General features: G+C 45.4%; 1 pseudogene; it reads right to left on the bottom strand.

Annotated features, from left to right (window-relative positions):
• Positions 1-2,624: 2,624 nt before the first annotated feature.
• Positions 2,625-14,260, bottom strand: LOC137366325 (uncharacterized; annotated as a pseudogene).
• Between the last annotated feature and the right edge of the window lie 1,153 nt (positions 14,261-15,413).

The raw sequence follows: 15,413 nt of genomic DNA, 5'->3' as shown, positions 1-15,413 counted from the left end.
GGACCTCCATCCAACTTCATGTCAGGTGAGATTGCTGGAACTAACCAGCGGAAGCATTTCCTGTGATAAATTGAGCAGCGCCATATTTCATCCTGGTAGTTGCGTGAATGTCACAGACATTTCGGTGTCAGTGGAACAGGCTGCAATTCCGCATGTGCAAGTACAGCGCCACCCAACGGTTGCATTGTCAGCAAATGCAGCTTTGACTCACAGCATCTTATTGCAGTGTGATACCTCAGCGTGCAATAATTACAGTGCAGAATAAGGGGCAACTTGAGGGCTCTGCCCGGCTCTGGCTTTTCACAAGACGATGTTCACTTCTGATTGGAACCGTCGTTTAACTTCCCTTTGTGACTGTGAGAAAGACAAAACTAAAAATTGAGAAAGAGGAGGAAATGGATATGCAATCTGTAAGTAACATTGATAAGGCACCAGGACCAGACGAGATGCATCGAAGGATACTGAGGGAAGTGAGGGTCGAAATTGCTGAGTTACTGATCATAATTTTCCAGTCTTCCTTCGACTGGTGGTGCCAGAGGACTGGAGAATTGTAAATCTTACACATTACTTCAAAATAGGGTGCAAATTTAAGCCCAGCACCTACAGGAAGACAAGCTAACTTCGGTGGTGGGAAAGTTTTTAGGAACATAATTTGTGAAATGTTTAACAGTCGTTTAAACAAAGGTGGATTAATCAAGGAAAGCCAGGAGGAATTTGTGAAGGACAAATCGTATTCAACTAACTTGCATGAGTTTTTCTAATGAGGTAACAGAGAGGCTTGATGATGGGAATGTGATGGATGTGGTGTACATGGACTTCCAAAGGCATGTGATAAAGTGCCACATAACAGGATTAAAGCAAAGATAGAGCCTAAGGATTAAAAGGGAAATGGCAGCTCGGATATGAAATTGGCTGAGGAACAGGAAACAGAATGGAGTGATGGATAGTTGATGAATATTTTTCGTCAGTATTTACAGTGGAGAAAGAAAATGTTGTCGAGGAGAATACTGAGATACAGACTACTAGGCTAGATGGGATTGAGGTTCACAAGGAGGAGGTGTTAGCAATTTTAGAAAGTGTGAAAATAGATAAGTCCCCTGGGCCAGATGGGATTTATCCCAGGATTCTCTGGGAAGCCAGGGAGGAGATTGCAGCGCCTTTGTCCTTGATTTTTATGTCGTCATTGTGGACAGGAATGGCGCCGGAAGACTGGAGGATAGCAAATGTTGTCCCCTTGTTCAAGAAGGGGAGTAGAGACAGCCCTGGTAATTATAGACCTGTGAGCCTTACTTCGGTTGTGGGTAAAATGTTGGAAAAGGTTATAAGAGATAGGATTTATAATCATCTTGAAAAGAATAAGTTCATTAGAGATAGTCAGCACGGTTTTGTGAAGGGTAGTTCGTGCCTCACAAACCTTATTGAGTTTTTTTGACAAGGTGACAAAACAGGTGGATGAGGGTAAATCCGTGGATGTGGTCTATATGGATTTCAGTAATGCGTTTGATAAAGTTCCCCACGGCAGGCTATTGCAGAAAATACAGAAGTATGGGATTGAAGGTGAATTAGTGCTTTGGATCAGAAATTGGCTAGCTGAAAGAAGACAGAGGGTGGTGGTTGATGGTAAATGTTCATCCTGGAGTATAGTTTCTAGTGGTGTACCGCACGGATCTGTTTTGGGGCCACTGCTGTTTGTCATTTTTATAAATGACCTGGAAGAGGGTGTAGAAGGGTGGGTTAGTAAATTTGCGGATGATACGAAGGTCGGTGGAGTTGTGGATCGTGCCGAAGGATGTTGTAGGTTACAGAGGGACATAGAAAGGCTGCAGAGCTGGGCTGAGAGATGGCAAATGGAGTTTAATGCGGAAAGGTGTGAGGTGATTCACTTCGGAAGGAGTAACCAGATTGCAGAATACTGGGCTAATGGGAAGATTCTTGGTAGTGTAGATGAGCAGAGAGATCTTGGTGTCCAGGTACATAAATCCCTGAAAGTTGCCACCCAGGTTAATAGAGCTGTTAAGAAGGCAAATGGTGTGTTAGCTTTTATTAGTAGGGGGATCGAGTTTAGGAGCCACGAGGTCATGCTGCAGCTGTACAGAACTCTGGTGCGGCTGCACCTGGAGTATTGCGTGCAGTTCTGGTCACCGCATTATGGGAAGGATGTGGAAGCTTTGGAAAAGGTGCAGAGGAGATTTACTAGGATGTTGCCTGGTATGGAGGGAAGGTCTTACGAGGAAAGGCTGAGGGACTTGAGGTTGTTTTTGTTGGAGAGAAGGAGGAGAAGAGGTGACTTAATAGAGACATATAAGATAATCAGAGGGTTAGATAGGATGGATAGTGAGAGTCTTTTTCCTCGGATGGTGATGGCAAACACGAGGGGACATAGCTTTAAGTTGAGGGGTGACAGATATAGGACAGATGTCAGAGGTTGTTTCTTTACACAGAGAGTAGTAGGGGCGTGGAACGCCCTGCCTGCAACAGTAGTAGACTCGCCAACTTTAAGGGCATTTAAGTGGTCATTGGATAGACATATGGATGAAAATGGAATAGTGTAGGTCAGATGGTTTCAAAGGTCGGCGCAACATCGAGGGCTGTAGGGCCTGTACTGCGCTGTAATGTTCTATGTTCTATGTTCTATGCTTTTCGGACTGCAACATGTTATATTCTGGAGTATGCCGTGGGTCGGTGTTGGGACCCTTGCTTTTGCTGATAAAAATTAACGGCCTATACCTGAATGTAGAGGACATAATTTCAAAATTTGCGGGTGCACAAAACATGGAAGTATTGTGAACTGTGAGGAGGAGAGTGGTAAACTTGAAAGGGGTCATCGGCAGGCTGGTGGAATGGGTTGAGAAGGAGTAGATGATGTTTAATGCAGAAAAGTGAGAAGTGACACATTTTTGAAGGAAGAATAAAGAGATGCAATATAAAGTAAAGAATACAATTCACTGGCGCAATGGTTAACACCACAGCCTCACAGCTCCAGCGACCGGGGTTCACTTCTGGGTCCTGCCTGTGCGGAGTTTGCAAGTTCTCCCTGTGTCTGCGTGGGTTTCTGCTGGGTACTCCGGTTTCCTCCCACCTCCAAAAGACTTGCAGGTTGATAGGTAAATTGGGCATTGCAAATTGCCCCTAGTGTAGGTAAGTGGTACTACAATGGTCGAGATGTGGTAGAGAATTTGGGATTAATGTCGGATTAGTATAAATGGGTGGTTGTTGGTCGGAACAGACTGTTTCAGTGCTGTATCTATAAATAAAAAACAATTCCAAAGAGGGTGCAAAAACAGAAGGACCTGAAGCTTTAAGGACACCTATCTTTGAAAGTGCCACAGCAGGTTGAGAATGCAGTTAATGAAGCATACAGGATTCTGGGCTTTATAAATAGTGTACAAAATCAAGGAGTTTATAATAAACTTGTATAAAACACTGATTCGATCTCAATTGGAGTATTAGATTCAGTTCCAGACACCACACTTCAGGAAGAATGTTAACCCATTAGAGAGGTTGCAGAAAAGGTTCGTGAGAATAGTTACAAGGATGAGGAACTTCAGTTGCCTGAATAGAATGGAGATTTGATCGAGGCATTCAAAATCATGAGGGGTCTGGACAGAGTAGATAGGGTGAAACTGTTTACATTTGTGGAAGAGTGGAGAATGAGTGGATACCGAGTTAAGGTGATTGCAAAGAAGCAATAGCAACCAGGAGGAAAAATGTTTTCACGTAGCGAGTGGTCAGGATCTGGAATTCACTGCCTGAGAGTGTAGTGGAGGCAGATTCAATCGAGGTATTCAAAAGAGAATTGAATAATTATCTGAAGGGAAGAAAAATAGATGGCTATGGGGAAAGGACAGCAGAGTGAGAGTAGATAAGTTAACTGCCAAGCTTTTTATGAAATAAAACCAGGCATCTTGACTTTACCAGGATGCTGCCTGGACTGGAGGGCATGTCCTACGAAGAAAGATTGAGGGAGCTGGGGCTTTTCTCATTGGAGCGAAGAAGGATGAGAGGTTACTTGATAGAGGGGTACAAGATGATGAGAGGCATAGATAGAGTGGATAGACAGAGACTTTTTCCCAGGGTGAAAATGGCTATCACCAGGGGTCATAATTTTAAGGTGATTGGAGGAAGGTTTCGGGGAGATGTCAGAGGTTGGTTCTTTACACAGAGAGTGGTGGGTGCGTGGAATGCGCTGCCGGCGGTAGTAGTCGAAGCAGATACATTAGGGGCATTTAAGCGACTCTTGGATAGGTACATGGATGATAGCAGAATGAAGCGTATGTAGGTAGTTTGATCTTCGAGTAGGTTAAAGTTTCGGCACAACATCGTGGGCCGAAGGGCCTGTACTGTGCTGTACTGTTCTATGTTCTATGTTCTATTTTCCATGACTCTGATTGGCAGTTAACTGTCAGTCACCATAAACTGGTGCATTCTCCATGGCAACGTCTCTACCAATCAGAATCCACTTGCCAACCAATCAGCACTCTCTTACATGGTATGAATGTATTGCTTATCTTTACATTGGTATTCTATAGATTTGTCCTGATGGGTGAAAGATGAAAATGTTCGACAAATGTTTTTGTTTTCAGCAATACTCAAAAAAATTAAGAAGTATATCAAATTGTCTCAAAAGTAGAACCTTATATTAATTCACTTCTGTCCCACATCGGAATTTGCAGGCTTTTATTCTGAGATTCGTAAATCGAAACCAATATCTTAATTGATCGTTTTAAACGTGGCTCTCTGATAGGTTGTGAAATCTTCCATTTCAGATCCCGCCAGTCGGCGGTTTGCTGCGCTGGTGATTTTATCATGAAGGCAGTTTTGTGTGGTCACTTGGCTCCCGCTTTTCCCAGTCCTTTGACTACTTCCCCTCTCCCAGACATGTCGCATCTTCACTCGAATCAGTCTTGAATGAGAAGGGAACTTCTGCAGGCTCCTTTTTTTTAATACAGCCTGCCCCGAACTGCCTTCGAATAAGGACAGATGGAGAGCAGGAAAAGGAGGAGACCAAGTGAGGATTAAACAGAGTGTGGGAGAGGAGAGAGACAGTACAGAGAATGGTCTCTGATCGCTCTGCGCCCCCATCTCCAGCTTCAACCGTTTTCACAATCATAGAACCGAAGTATAAACTCTGACAGACTGGGACTCCATCACCAGGTATTTTCAGATGCCCTGGGCTTTTCACTAACCACGTGTTACAATGAACAGACAGTAATATTCCTTTCTAAATATCTTCTATCTCAAGTCAACCTGTCTCCTACCATTCAAGTCTGCAGTCCACTCCAGTTACTGTGCTCCTATCTCCACTGGCTCGAATTTCAACAGGGTTCCCGCTGGCCCTGAATTCCCCAGAGCAGAGGAAATGTATCTGCAGCTTTTTTATTGGATGTGGGCGTCACTGTCAAGGCCAGCATTTGTTGTTCATCTCGAATTAACAACTGAGTGACTTGCAAGGCAATTTCAGGGGGCAGTTAAGAGTAAACCACATTGCAGTGGGTCTGGAGTCACATGTAGGCCAGACCAGGTAAGTACGGCAGATGTCCATCCCTAAAGGGCATTTGTGAACGAAATTTCTTTTTTTGCTGACAATTGATGATAGTTTCATGGCACCATTACTGAGACTATCTTTCATAGAATCATATAATAGAATCATAGAAAGTTTATAGCACAGAAAGAGGCCACTTGGCCCATCGTGTCTGCACCGACGGTGAATCGAGCCACCCAGACTAACCCATCTTCCAGCATTTATTCCATAGCCCTGCACGTGACAGCACTCCAGGTGTATATCCAGACTCCTTTTGAATGAGTTGAGCGTTCCTGCCTTTACAGCCCTGACAGAAAGTGAGTTCCAGAGCCCCGCCACCCACAGGGTGAAAAACATTTCCTCATCTCCCCTAGAAGCTTTCTACCAATCACTTTAAATCTATGCCCTACTCGTCATTGACCTCTCTGGTATGATAAATAGGCCCTTCACTTCCACTCTATCCAGGCCCCTCAAAATTTTGTACATCTCCATCAGATCTCCACTCAGCCTCCTCTGTTCCAAGGAAAACAACCACTGCCTATCCAATCTTTCATCACATCTGTATTTTTCCAGTCCTGGCAACATCCTCATAAATCTCCTCTGTACCCTAGTGTAATTTCTGAAACGCGGTGACAGATTTTTCAGTTCCAGAATTTATTTTCTATTTATTTATTGAATTTAAATTCCACCAGCTGCCGTGGTGGGATTTGAAACAACATCCCCAAAATATTATCCTGGACTTCTGGATTACCAGCTCAGTGACATTACTACACCAACGTCTGCCCTTCAACAGGGAGAATGGGCGCTCAGTTCTCAGTTTCTACTCAGGCTTTCAATCTGTTTCAAACAAAGTTACTCTCTTTGTCTCTCTCCAACCTTAGCTCCTTCTTCTATCCCCCACCACCACATACATACACACACACACACACACATACACACACACACACACACACGTACACACACACACACACACACACACACACACACACACACACACACACACACACACACACACACACACACACATACACAAACACACGCACACACACGCACACACACACACACATTGACCTGAAACGTTAACTCAGGTTCACTCTCCAGAGATGCTGCCAGACCTGCTGAGTGTTTCCAGCACTTTCTTTGTCCACTTCGCCTTGAATGTTGTTTCCTTCTCCACTTTCTGCCAGCTCGCCATATTCCTTGATTATATGAGAGACCAAAAATCTGTCCATCCCGACCTGAAATGTATTCAATGACAGGGAATCCACAACACTATGGGGACGAGCATTCCAAAGTTTCACAACCCTTTGAGTGAAGTAATTTCACCTCATCCAACTCCTAAATGATCGCACCCATATCCTGAGACTGTGTCCCCCTGTGTTACATTCCTCGACAAGCGGATACAATCTCTTATTGTCTACCATATCCAGCTCCTTCAGAATCTAGCATGTTTCAATGAGATTGCCTCTCATTCTCTAAACTCCAGACAATATAGACTCAATATGCTCAGCCTCCCTTATTAGGGAAACCCCCTCACCCTAAGATTTACTGAACCTTCGCTGAACCGCCTCCAATACAAGTATATCCTTTCTTAAATGTTGAGATGAAAACTGCACACCGTACTCCAGATGTGGTCTCACCAATAGCCTGTACAATTGTAACAAGACTTCTTTATTCCTTTACTCCAACCCCCTTGTAATAAAGGCTGACATGACATTTTGCCTTCCTAAATGGTTGCTGTGCCTGCACGCGAAATTTCTGTATTCCTCTACAAGCTTACCGAAGACTGTTTGAACAGCAGCACTTACAGGTTTCAGGGACAGGTTAGGTACTGAATAATCCGCGCTCTGCCAGACAGTGCACAGTAAGGCACTGACAGTTAGGTTCTCTCCTGATGTCCAGGAAAATCTAGGATGGATAAACTCACCTGCACATCATAAGGGGAGACAATATCTGTCTCACACACAGCACTGAACGTGTGCTCTCAGACACAGTAACTGCCCACCTGTCCATACAGTTCAGGGAAACAGTCCAGGTGAGACACTGCCCCTGCGATCTCCCATCAACTTTCCATCAGCAGAGAGAAAGGCAAGGGTGAGGACAGGAGCAGTCCCAGCTTCCAAATGGTACTGCACTTTGATGAGACAAGCGATGCAGTCTTGCCCCTCACAGATATTTCACCACAGACAGGGACATTATTAATCTCACACTTTGGAAATGTGTCAGAGACTGAGAAATAACAACGTTCCAGATTAACCCTCTCTTGCTTGTCGAGCTGTCTGCAGTCTGGCAGCTGAGGGCAGTTGGTTAATACCCTCAGTGACCCTGTGTATCATTCTGATTAAATTAATCAGATACTTTTGTCATTATGAAAATTTCAAACAAGGTTAACTGTCAGTCATCATAAACTGTTGTATTTTCCATGGCAACGCCTCTACCAATAAGAGTCCAGCTGCCAACCAATCAGCACTCTCTTCTTATACAGTATAATTTCTTGCTTCTCCTTACATTGGTATTCTTGCGGCTTGTCCTGATGAGTGCAAGACGAAAACTTCGATAAAATGTCTCTATTGTCAGCAATACTCAAGCTCTGAGCAACCAAACGACTAATTTGATCTGCAAATGTTGCCTCATAGATTAACTCCTACACAATCCCAGCAAATACACTGAGACCCTCTTCCCTCCCACCTCTCACCAGGATTGGTTTGAGAAATTTCCCTTCAGGGTCACAGTCGGTGAAAGGTTATTTACATCAGAAGATACTGAGAGAAACTGAGAGAAGGGTTCTATCTAGTTGAATAGTTCTAGATTGTAAAGTCAGTTTCAATTGCAAACACTCAGTTGGACATCAGTGAAATCAATTTCAGTCGGAAATTTCGGCGCACACTCCAGTGCCAGTACTGAGGGAGTGCTGCTCTGTCAGAAGTACCGTCGACCAGATCAGATATTAAAATAAGACGCCAATTGCCCTCTCAGGTAGATGTAACAGATCCCATGGCATTAGTCTGAAGAAGAGCAGTAGTGGTGGTGGGTGGTGGGGTCTCCCCGGTATCCTGAGGCCGAATATTTATCAGTCAACCAACATTACTGCAGCAAATTATCTAGGTTTTGGAATCTGGCTTTTGCGGGGTCTTGCTGTGCATAAACTGGCTTCCGATTTTCCTACATCACAACAGCGACTGCACTTCCCGTATTACTTCATTGGCTGTTGAGCGTTAGGAGACGCACTGAGGTCGTGAAGGGCGCTATAGAAATGCAAGTCTTTCTTCACTGCTGACAACGCATCATTCCGCAAATACAGAGTCTGAATTTCAAAGATTTAATATTTAAATCACGTATACAAAAACTGTGTGCCGACATTATTAACAATATATCAACACTCTTTGCTACTCAAGTCCTTCCCAAAGGAGTTCCCATGGTTTCAGTATGAGGATTGTCAGTGTATTGTCATCAGTCAGGTTTTAATAGATGCTCATAGTCTGTGGTCTCTCAGAACCCGTGTCTGAGGGATCTTGCTCACAGTCTGAAGTATCACTGCTGTCCCCAGTGCAGTCTGCTCTAGCCCGCTTCCTGGCCGTGTGGCCGCACTGGGTTGTGGAATGGACGCGGGCACGGGTGCAATGTCACCCCGCGAGAGGGAAGAATGCACCAGATGCACGGTGCCAATCTCATGCGGCCAGGACTCAGCACTGACCGGTGGGAGAGTTGACTGCAGCAGAGCTGTGACACGACCGAAGCCACGGTCAATATATCCAACCAGCCTTTCCAAACCGGATGAGACAGTGCAGGTTAAATCCTGAAAGGCGCCTGTTTGAGCCTCAATCAACGATGCCAGGGCGGGGACCACCGGATCCTGGGCAGGGGGCATCACTGTGGCATCCGTGGAGCTGACCGTAGGCTCCTTGGTGGACTGCACCGTGGTGAGGTCTTGTGACAGAGCACCACCCAGTATGGACACAGACTCCTCCATCCTCTCAGACAGGGTGAGGCAGTTCTTGGACAGGTTGTCCAGTGCCTCCAGCAGTTGATGATGCACATGGAAGATCCTCCTTTTAAAGGCTGGGCTAGTGAACTCTCCATCCTTGTCCTCCTCGGCAGAGCTGGAAGCTGAGCTTGTCCTTTGGCCATCCATCTCCTGCACTCTCCTTTCCACTGTGGCCAGCTTCTGCTCATCATTCCTGAATGATTCACTCTCTGTGCATCCAGACAACTGGACCTGTCTTCCACCTGCGAATCCCGTGTTGGTGTACTGGAAGTTTGGAGCCGGTGACAAAGCCTTTTCTGTTCGCTGGTCCTCTTCCATCTCATACACCGCAGGACCCAAATAATGGCTCAGACCTGGAACAGAGGGGAGAGGGGCAAGTGTCAGTGTGTGAGGGGAAGGTTCGATAGCAGCAAGGTGAGGGGGCAGCACAATGTGAGTGCAGGGGCGCCACAACGTCCACGTGATTGCTTAACAGAAGAGAGAGGATAAGAGTATTAGATCTTCACCCTGTGTCAACCGGCCTCCAACACTGTCATTCTGCATTTTTCTCCAGCTGCCGAGCCATATGATATCCAGAGATTCTTGCTCCAACTGGGTGAGCTCCTGAATACAGGTCCTCTTCCTGGGCTTGTGTGCCAGTTTGTCCTGTGGAGAGAGTGGGAGGAAGTTAGTCTCTGCTGTCTGAGGCTGTAATCTGCAGAGGTGTTGGGGCAACTCCAGATAAAGGAAGAAAACGTGCTTTTTTATAGCACCATTCAGGAATCAAGATGTCCCGAACACTCTACAGCCACTGGAGGACTTTGGAAATCTCGTCACTGCTGTAATGTAGGAAATGCTGCAGCCAATTTTCCAGCAGCGTGCTCCCACTTTGTGATCAATGACCAGATAATGTGTTTCAGTGCAGTTTGTTGGGGGATAAATGTTCGCCCAGAGAACCCAGGTGAACTCTCTTGTTCTCCTTCAAAATAGTGCAATGAGATTGTTTACACCCTCTGAGAGGACAGGACCGTGGTCTGACATCCAGGGCAATTTGGCAAATGGGATCCAAAATTGACTTAGTGGCAGGAAACAGAGGGTAATAGTCGGCGGGTGTAGTTGCGAGTGGAAGCCTGTGACCAGTGGTGTACCACAAGGATCGGTGCTTGGACCCTTGCTGTTTGTAGAGTACATTAATGATTTAGACATGAATATAGGAGGTATGATTAGTAAGTTTGCAGATGACACGATAATTGGTGTTGTCGTAAATAGTGATGAGGGAAGCCTTAGATTACAGGATGATATAGATGGGCTGGTAAGATGGTCGGAGCAGTGGCAAATGGAATTTAATCCTGAGAAGTGTGAGGTGATGCATTTTGAGAGGACCTGCAAGCCAAGGGAATATACGATGGATGATAGGAAGTGCAGAGGGTCAGAGAGACCTTGGTGTACTTGCCCATAGATCACTGAAGGCAGCAGCACCGGTAGATAAAATGGTTAGGAAGGCAGATGGGATACATGCCCTTATTAGGCAAGGCATAAAAATAAGAGCAGGGAGGTTATGATGGATCTGTATAAAACGCTAGTTAGGCCACAGCTGGAGTACTGTGTTCAGTACTGGGCTCCAGACTATAGGAAGGATGCGATTTCACTGGAGAAGGCGAGGGTTGTTTTCCATAGAGCAGCGATGGCTGAGGGGGGATATGATTGAGGTAGACTAAATAATGAAGGGCATTGATAGGTTAGATAGAAAGAAACGTTTTCTCTTAGTGGAGTGGTCAATAACCAGGGGGCACAGATTTAAGCGACGGGGAAGGAGGTTTAGAGGGGATTGAGGAAAAATGTTTTCACCCAGAGCGTGGTTGGAATCTGGAACGCACTGCCTGAAGGTGTGTTAGAGGCAGAAACCCACACAACACTTAAGAAGAATTTAGATGAGCACTTGAAACGCCATAACATACAAGGCTATAGGCCAAGTGCTGGAAAATGGGATTAGAATCGTTAGGTGCTTGATGGCCGGCACAGACACCATGGGCTGAAGGGCCTGTTTCTGTGCTGTATAAATTTATGACTATCTCACCTAAACTGCAACACCATTGTTAACCTAGATAATGCTCTTTAATCTGTGAAATAGGACTGTAATCCACCATCTCTGACCCGAAGGTGACCTACTGAACTATGGAAGATACAAACAAAGATACGGGGCTGCATTTGTATTGCAACTTTGAAGACCAGATAACGTTGTCAAATGCTTTATCGCCAATGAAGTACTTTGAAGTGTATTCGCTGTTGGAATGGCTGAAATGCGGCAGTCAATGTGTACACAGCAAGATCCCAAATTCAGCAATGTGATTCTGACCTGATCATCTGCTTTTGTGCTGCTGATTGAGGGATTAATATTGGGGAGAATTGTCCCTCTGCTCTTCCTCCACATAGTGGCCATGGGATCATTTACATCTACCTGAAAGGCCTGACGGGATCTCTCTTTGTCATTGCATCGGAAACGTGTCACCTCTGACTGTCTTACAATTGTATGGGGACCTGGTGAGACTACACCTGGAGTACTGTGTACAGTTTGGTCTCCGCACCGATCGAAGGATATATTTCCCTGGAGGTAGTTCTGGTTTGGTACCTCGGATGAGACGGTTGTCCTACGTTGAGATGCTGAGCAAATTGTGCTCATACTCTCGGCAGTTTAGAAGAATGAGAGGTGGTGGTTCACATTCGTACCAACGACTTAGGTAGAAAGAGGTATGAGGTCCTGCAACAAGAATTTAGGGAGCTAGGTGGCAGATTAAAAAGCAGCACGTCAAAGGTTGTAATCTCTGGATTACTCCCGGTACCATGTCCTACTGAGCATAGGAAGAGAAGGATAGAGCAGATGAATGCGTGGCTGATGAAATGGTGCATGAGGGAGGGCTTTAGTTTGCTAGATCACTGGGTCTGTTTCTGGCGAAGGTGGGACCTGTACAAGTTGGAAACGTTGCACCTGGCCCAGAACGGGACCAACATACTTGCTGGGAGGTTTGTTAGTGCTTTTGGCGGGGTAGGGGTGGGGTGGTTAAATTATTTTGTCAGGGGATGGGATACAGAGTGGCAGTACAGTAAGGGGTGATACGCAGTCTAATATGGAAGAGCAATTGAGACAGTCTGGAAGGCAGTGCAAGTATAGACCTGTTAATGTACAAACGAATAATGCAAGGCTGGATTACATCTGTTTTAAAGAAAGGATTCTTACTAGTAAGGCTGATGAATTGAGGGCGTTGATTAACACATGGGAATATGATATTATTGCTATCAAAGTGACATGGTTGAGGAAAGTGCAGGCCAGGCAGCTCAATATTCCAGGGTATAGAATCTTCAGGCGTGACAGGGGAGGGGCTAAAAGAGGAGGTGGCATTGGACTGTTGATCTGGAAGTCAATTACTGCAGTAAGGAGGGATGATATCTTAGAAGGTTCCTCAAAAGCGGAGTGGTCAATAATCAGTGGGCACAGATTTCAGGTAAGGGGCAGGAGGTTTAGACGGGACGTGAGGAAAAAAAACTTCACCCAGAGGGTGGTTGGAATCTGGAACACACTGACTCAAGGGGTGGCAGAGGCAGGAAACCTCACAACATTTAAGAAGTATTTAGATGAGCACTTGAAACGCTGTAGCGTGAAGGCTACGGGCCAAGTACTGGAAAATGGGATTAGAATAGATAGGTGCTTGATGACTGGCACACACATGATGGGTCGAATCACTTGTTTCTGTGCTGTATAACTCAATGATCGCATTGAAACATATATAAAACTGAAGGAGGTTGATAAGGTAGACACTGAGAGGGGTTTTCCTCTGGCCTGGGAATCTAGACACAGGGACACAGCCTCAGTATTAGGAGCCAATCATGTAGGACTGAGAGGAGGAGAAATGTATTCACTCAGAGGATGTGAAACATTGGAATTCTTCATCTCAGAATGTTGCAGACGCCTCATCTTTGAGTATTAACAAGTCTGTGATTGATATTTTTGTAAACTCTCAGGGAATCGAGGAATATGGGGAGCAGGTGGAAAAATTGAGCTGATGCAGAAGATCAGCCATGATTGTATTGAAGGTTGGAGCAGATTTGAGGGACCATATGATCTATCCCTGCTTCTCATGGCCTTAGGCAGCACTTGCTCATTGGTGTGTCAAGTTAGTTTGTTGTGCTCAGGTCCTGGAGTGGAACCTGAACTCACAAAGTTGTGACTGAGAGGTCACAGTGTTACCAACAGAGCCGCAGAGCTATGTACCAGAATGAGAGCAGGAATGAGGGTCTTCAGTTAATGTGGAGAGACTGGAGAAGCTGGGATTGTTCTCCTTAGAGCAGGGGAATAAAATGGGAGATTTAATAGAGGTGTTCAAATTGGGCGGGTTTTATGCAGCAAATAAGGAGAAACTATTTTTCTGCACCTGTTCAAATCGAGCAGGGAGATCTTCCATGTCACACGTGACTTGTTTAACCCAATCATGGTAAGGACGCACTTCTGACAGTGTCGCAGTCCCTGAGCAGTGCACCAGGAGTCTTACCCTTGCAGTACGGGTGATGTCATTGAACTTCTTGCGGCACTGCCCCCCTGTCCGAATGATATCAGTCCTGGCATTCACATTGAGGGCCACCTCGTCACAGGCCTGGTGTAGTGTCTGTCTAGGCATCTTCCTCCCATCCGAGGGGAAGAAGACTTACTTGAGGGACCTCACCTGCTCCATCAGAATCTCCACTGCGGCATCGCTTAATCTCGGAGCTTTCGAGTCCGACATGTTTCAGGGACGGAGGCAGCGAAGAAGCAGCGACTGCAGCCGAAGTGATGGAGGAGAGAGAGGTTTAAAGAGCGCCGTGCCCGCCGGAAATCCCAGCCGCTGGAAATTCCCAACCTTCCAGCTGGGCGAACAGTCCGTCAGTGCACCGCACGCTGGTTACTTATCCCAATCCCATACAAAGACAGGCCGCCAGTCAAAGTGATTTCTGCCAATGACAGGAGTTTTCAACACTCCCGCCTGATATCTGTCCGCACTCAAAATTCTCCCTGGTTCAGACAGCAGCGGTGCTGCTCTATAAAGAGCTGTGTTAAAGCACCACAAACACAGTCTGAAATGCAACCCCCACCACTTATTTAATGTTGAATTCCTTGCCTTAACATTTGCAGCACATCACACAGACAGTATTCTGCAGGTATTTTGTTCAATACAAACTTGCTGACTGATTTCTTTGAACAGGAGATAAATACACCATCCACAGATTGTCAAATAGATGATTAATAGTGTATCTATGACTAACTGTACTGTGTATGAATGTAATATTAATTCTGTATCTGTCAGTATCTGGTTTTGTGTGTGAATGTGCTATGAATTTTTCATCTGTCACTATCTGGGAATATGTGTGAATACAGGATTAATTCTGACTCAGATAAAAACTGAAGGTGCTGGGAATACTCAGCAGCAGAGCTAATTTTTCAGGTCTGCGACCTTTCATCGGAACTGTTAAAGGATAGAAATGTAACAGGCTATGAACAAGTGAAGACTGGGCGGGGTTGAGGGGAAGAAGAACACAAGGGAAGGTGTGTGAGAGGATGAGGGCAGGAGAGAATAAATGATAAAGAGGTCATGGAACAAAGGCAAAGTGAGTGTCAATTTTTGTACTAAAAGACATAGCATTATTCTGGAGAGAGTGTTAATGACAGAATAATGAACAGATCTGTCCAAATGCAAACATCTGGAAAAGAAGAAGTTTGATGCAGGCCCATGATTAAAATAAAATGAAATACAAAAGTCAGTCATACTCTGAAGTTTTTGAGCTCACTGTTGAGTCCAGGAGGCTGTAGTGTGCCTACATTCTGTCCCTGTCACCCTCTGCTACTGTGAGTGCATATGGGAATAATTCTGTCTGTCACTCTCTGGTCATTCTCGATCTGAA

The sequence above is a fragment of the Heterodontus francisci genome, unplaced genomic scaffold, assembly GCF_036365525.1.
Source record: "Heterodontus francisci isolate sHetFra1 unplaced genomic scaffold, sHetFra1.hap1 HAP1_SCAFFOLD_310, whole genome shotgun sequence".
NCBI lineage: Eukaryota > Metazoa > Chordata > Chondrichthyes > Heterodontiformes > Heterodontidae > Heterodontus > Heterodontus francisci.
The sequence above is the reverse complement of the archived record's forward strand: the minus strand, read 5'-3'. Positions and strand labels throughout refer to the sequence as shown.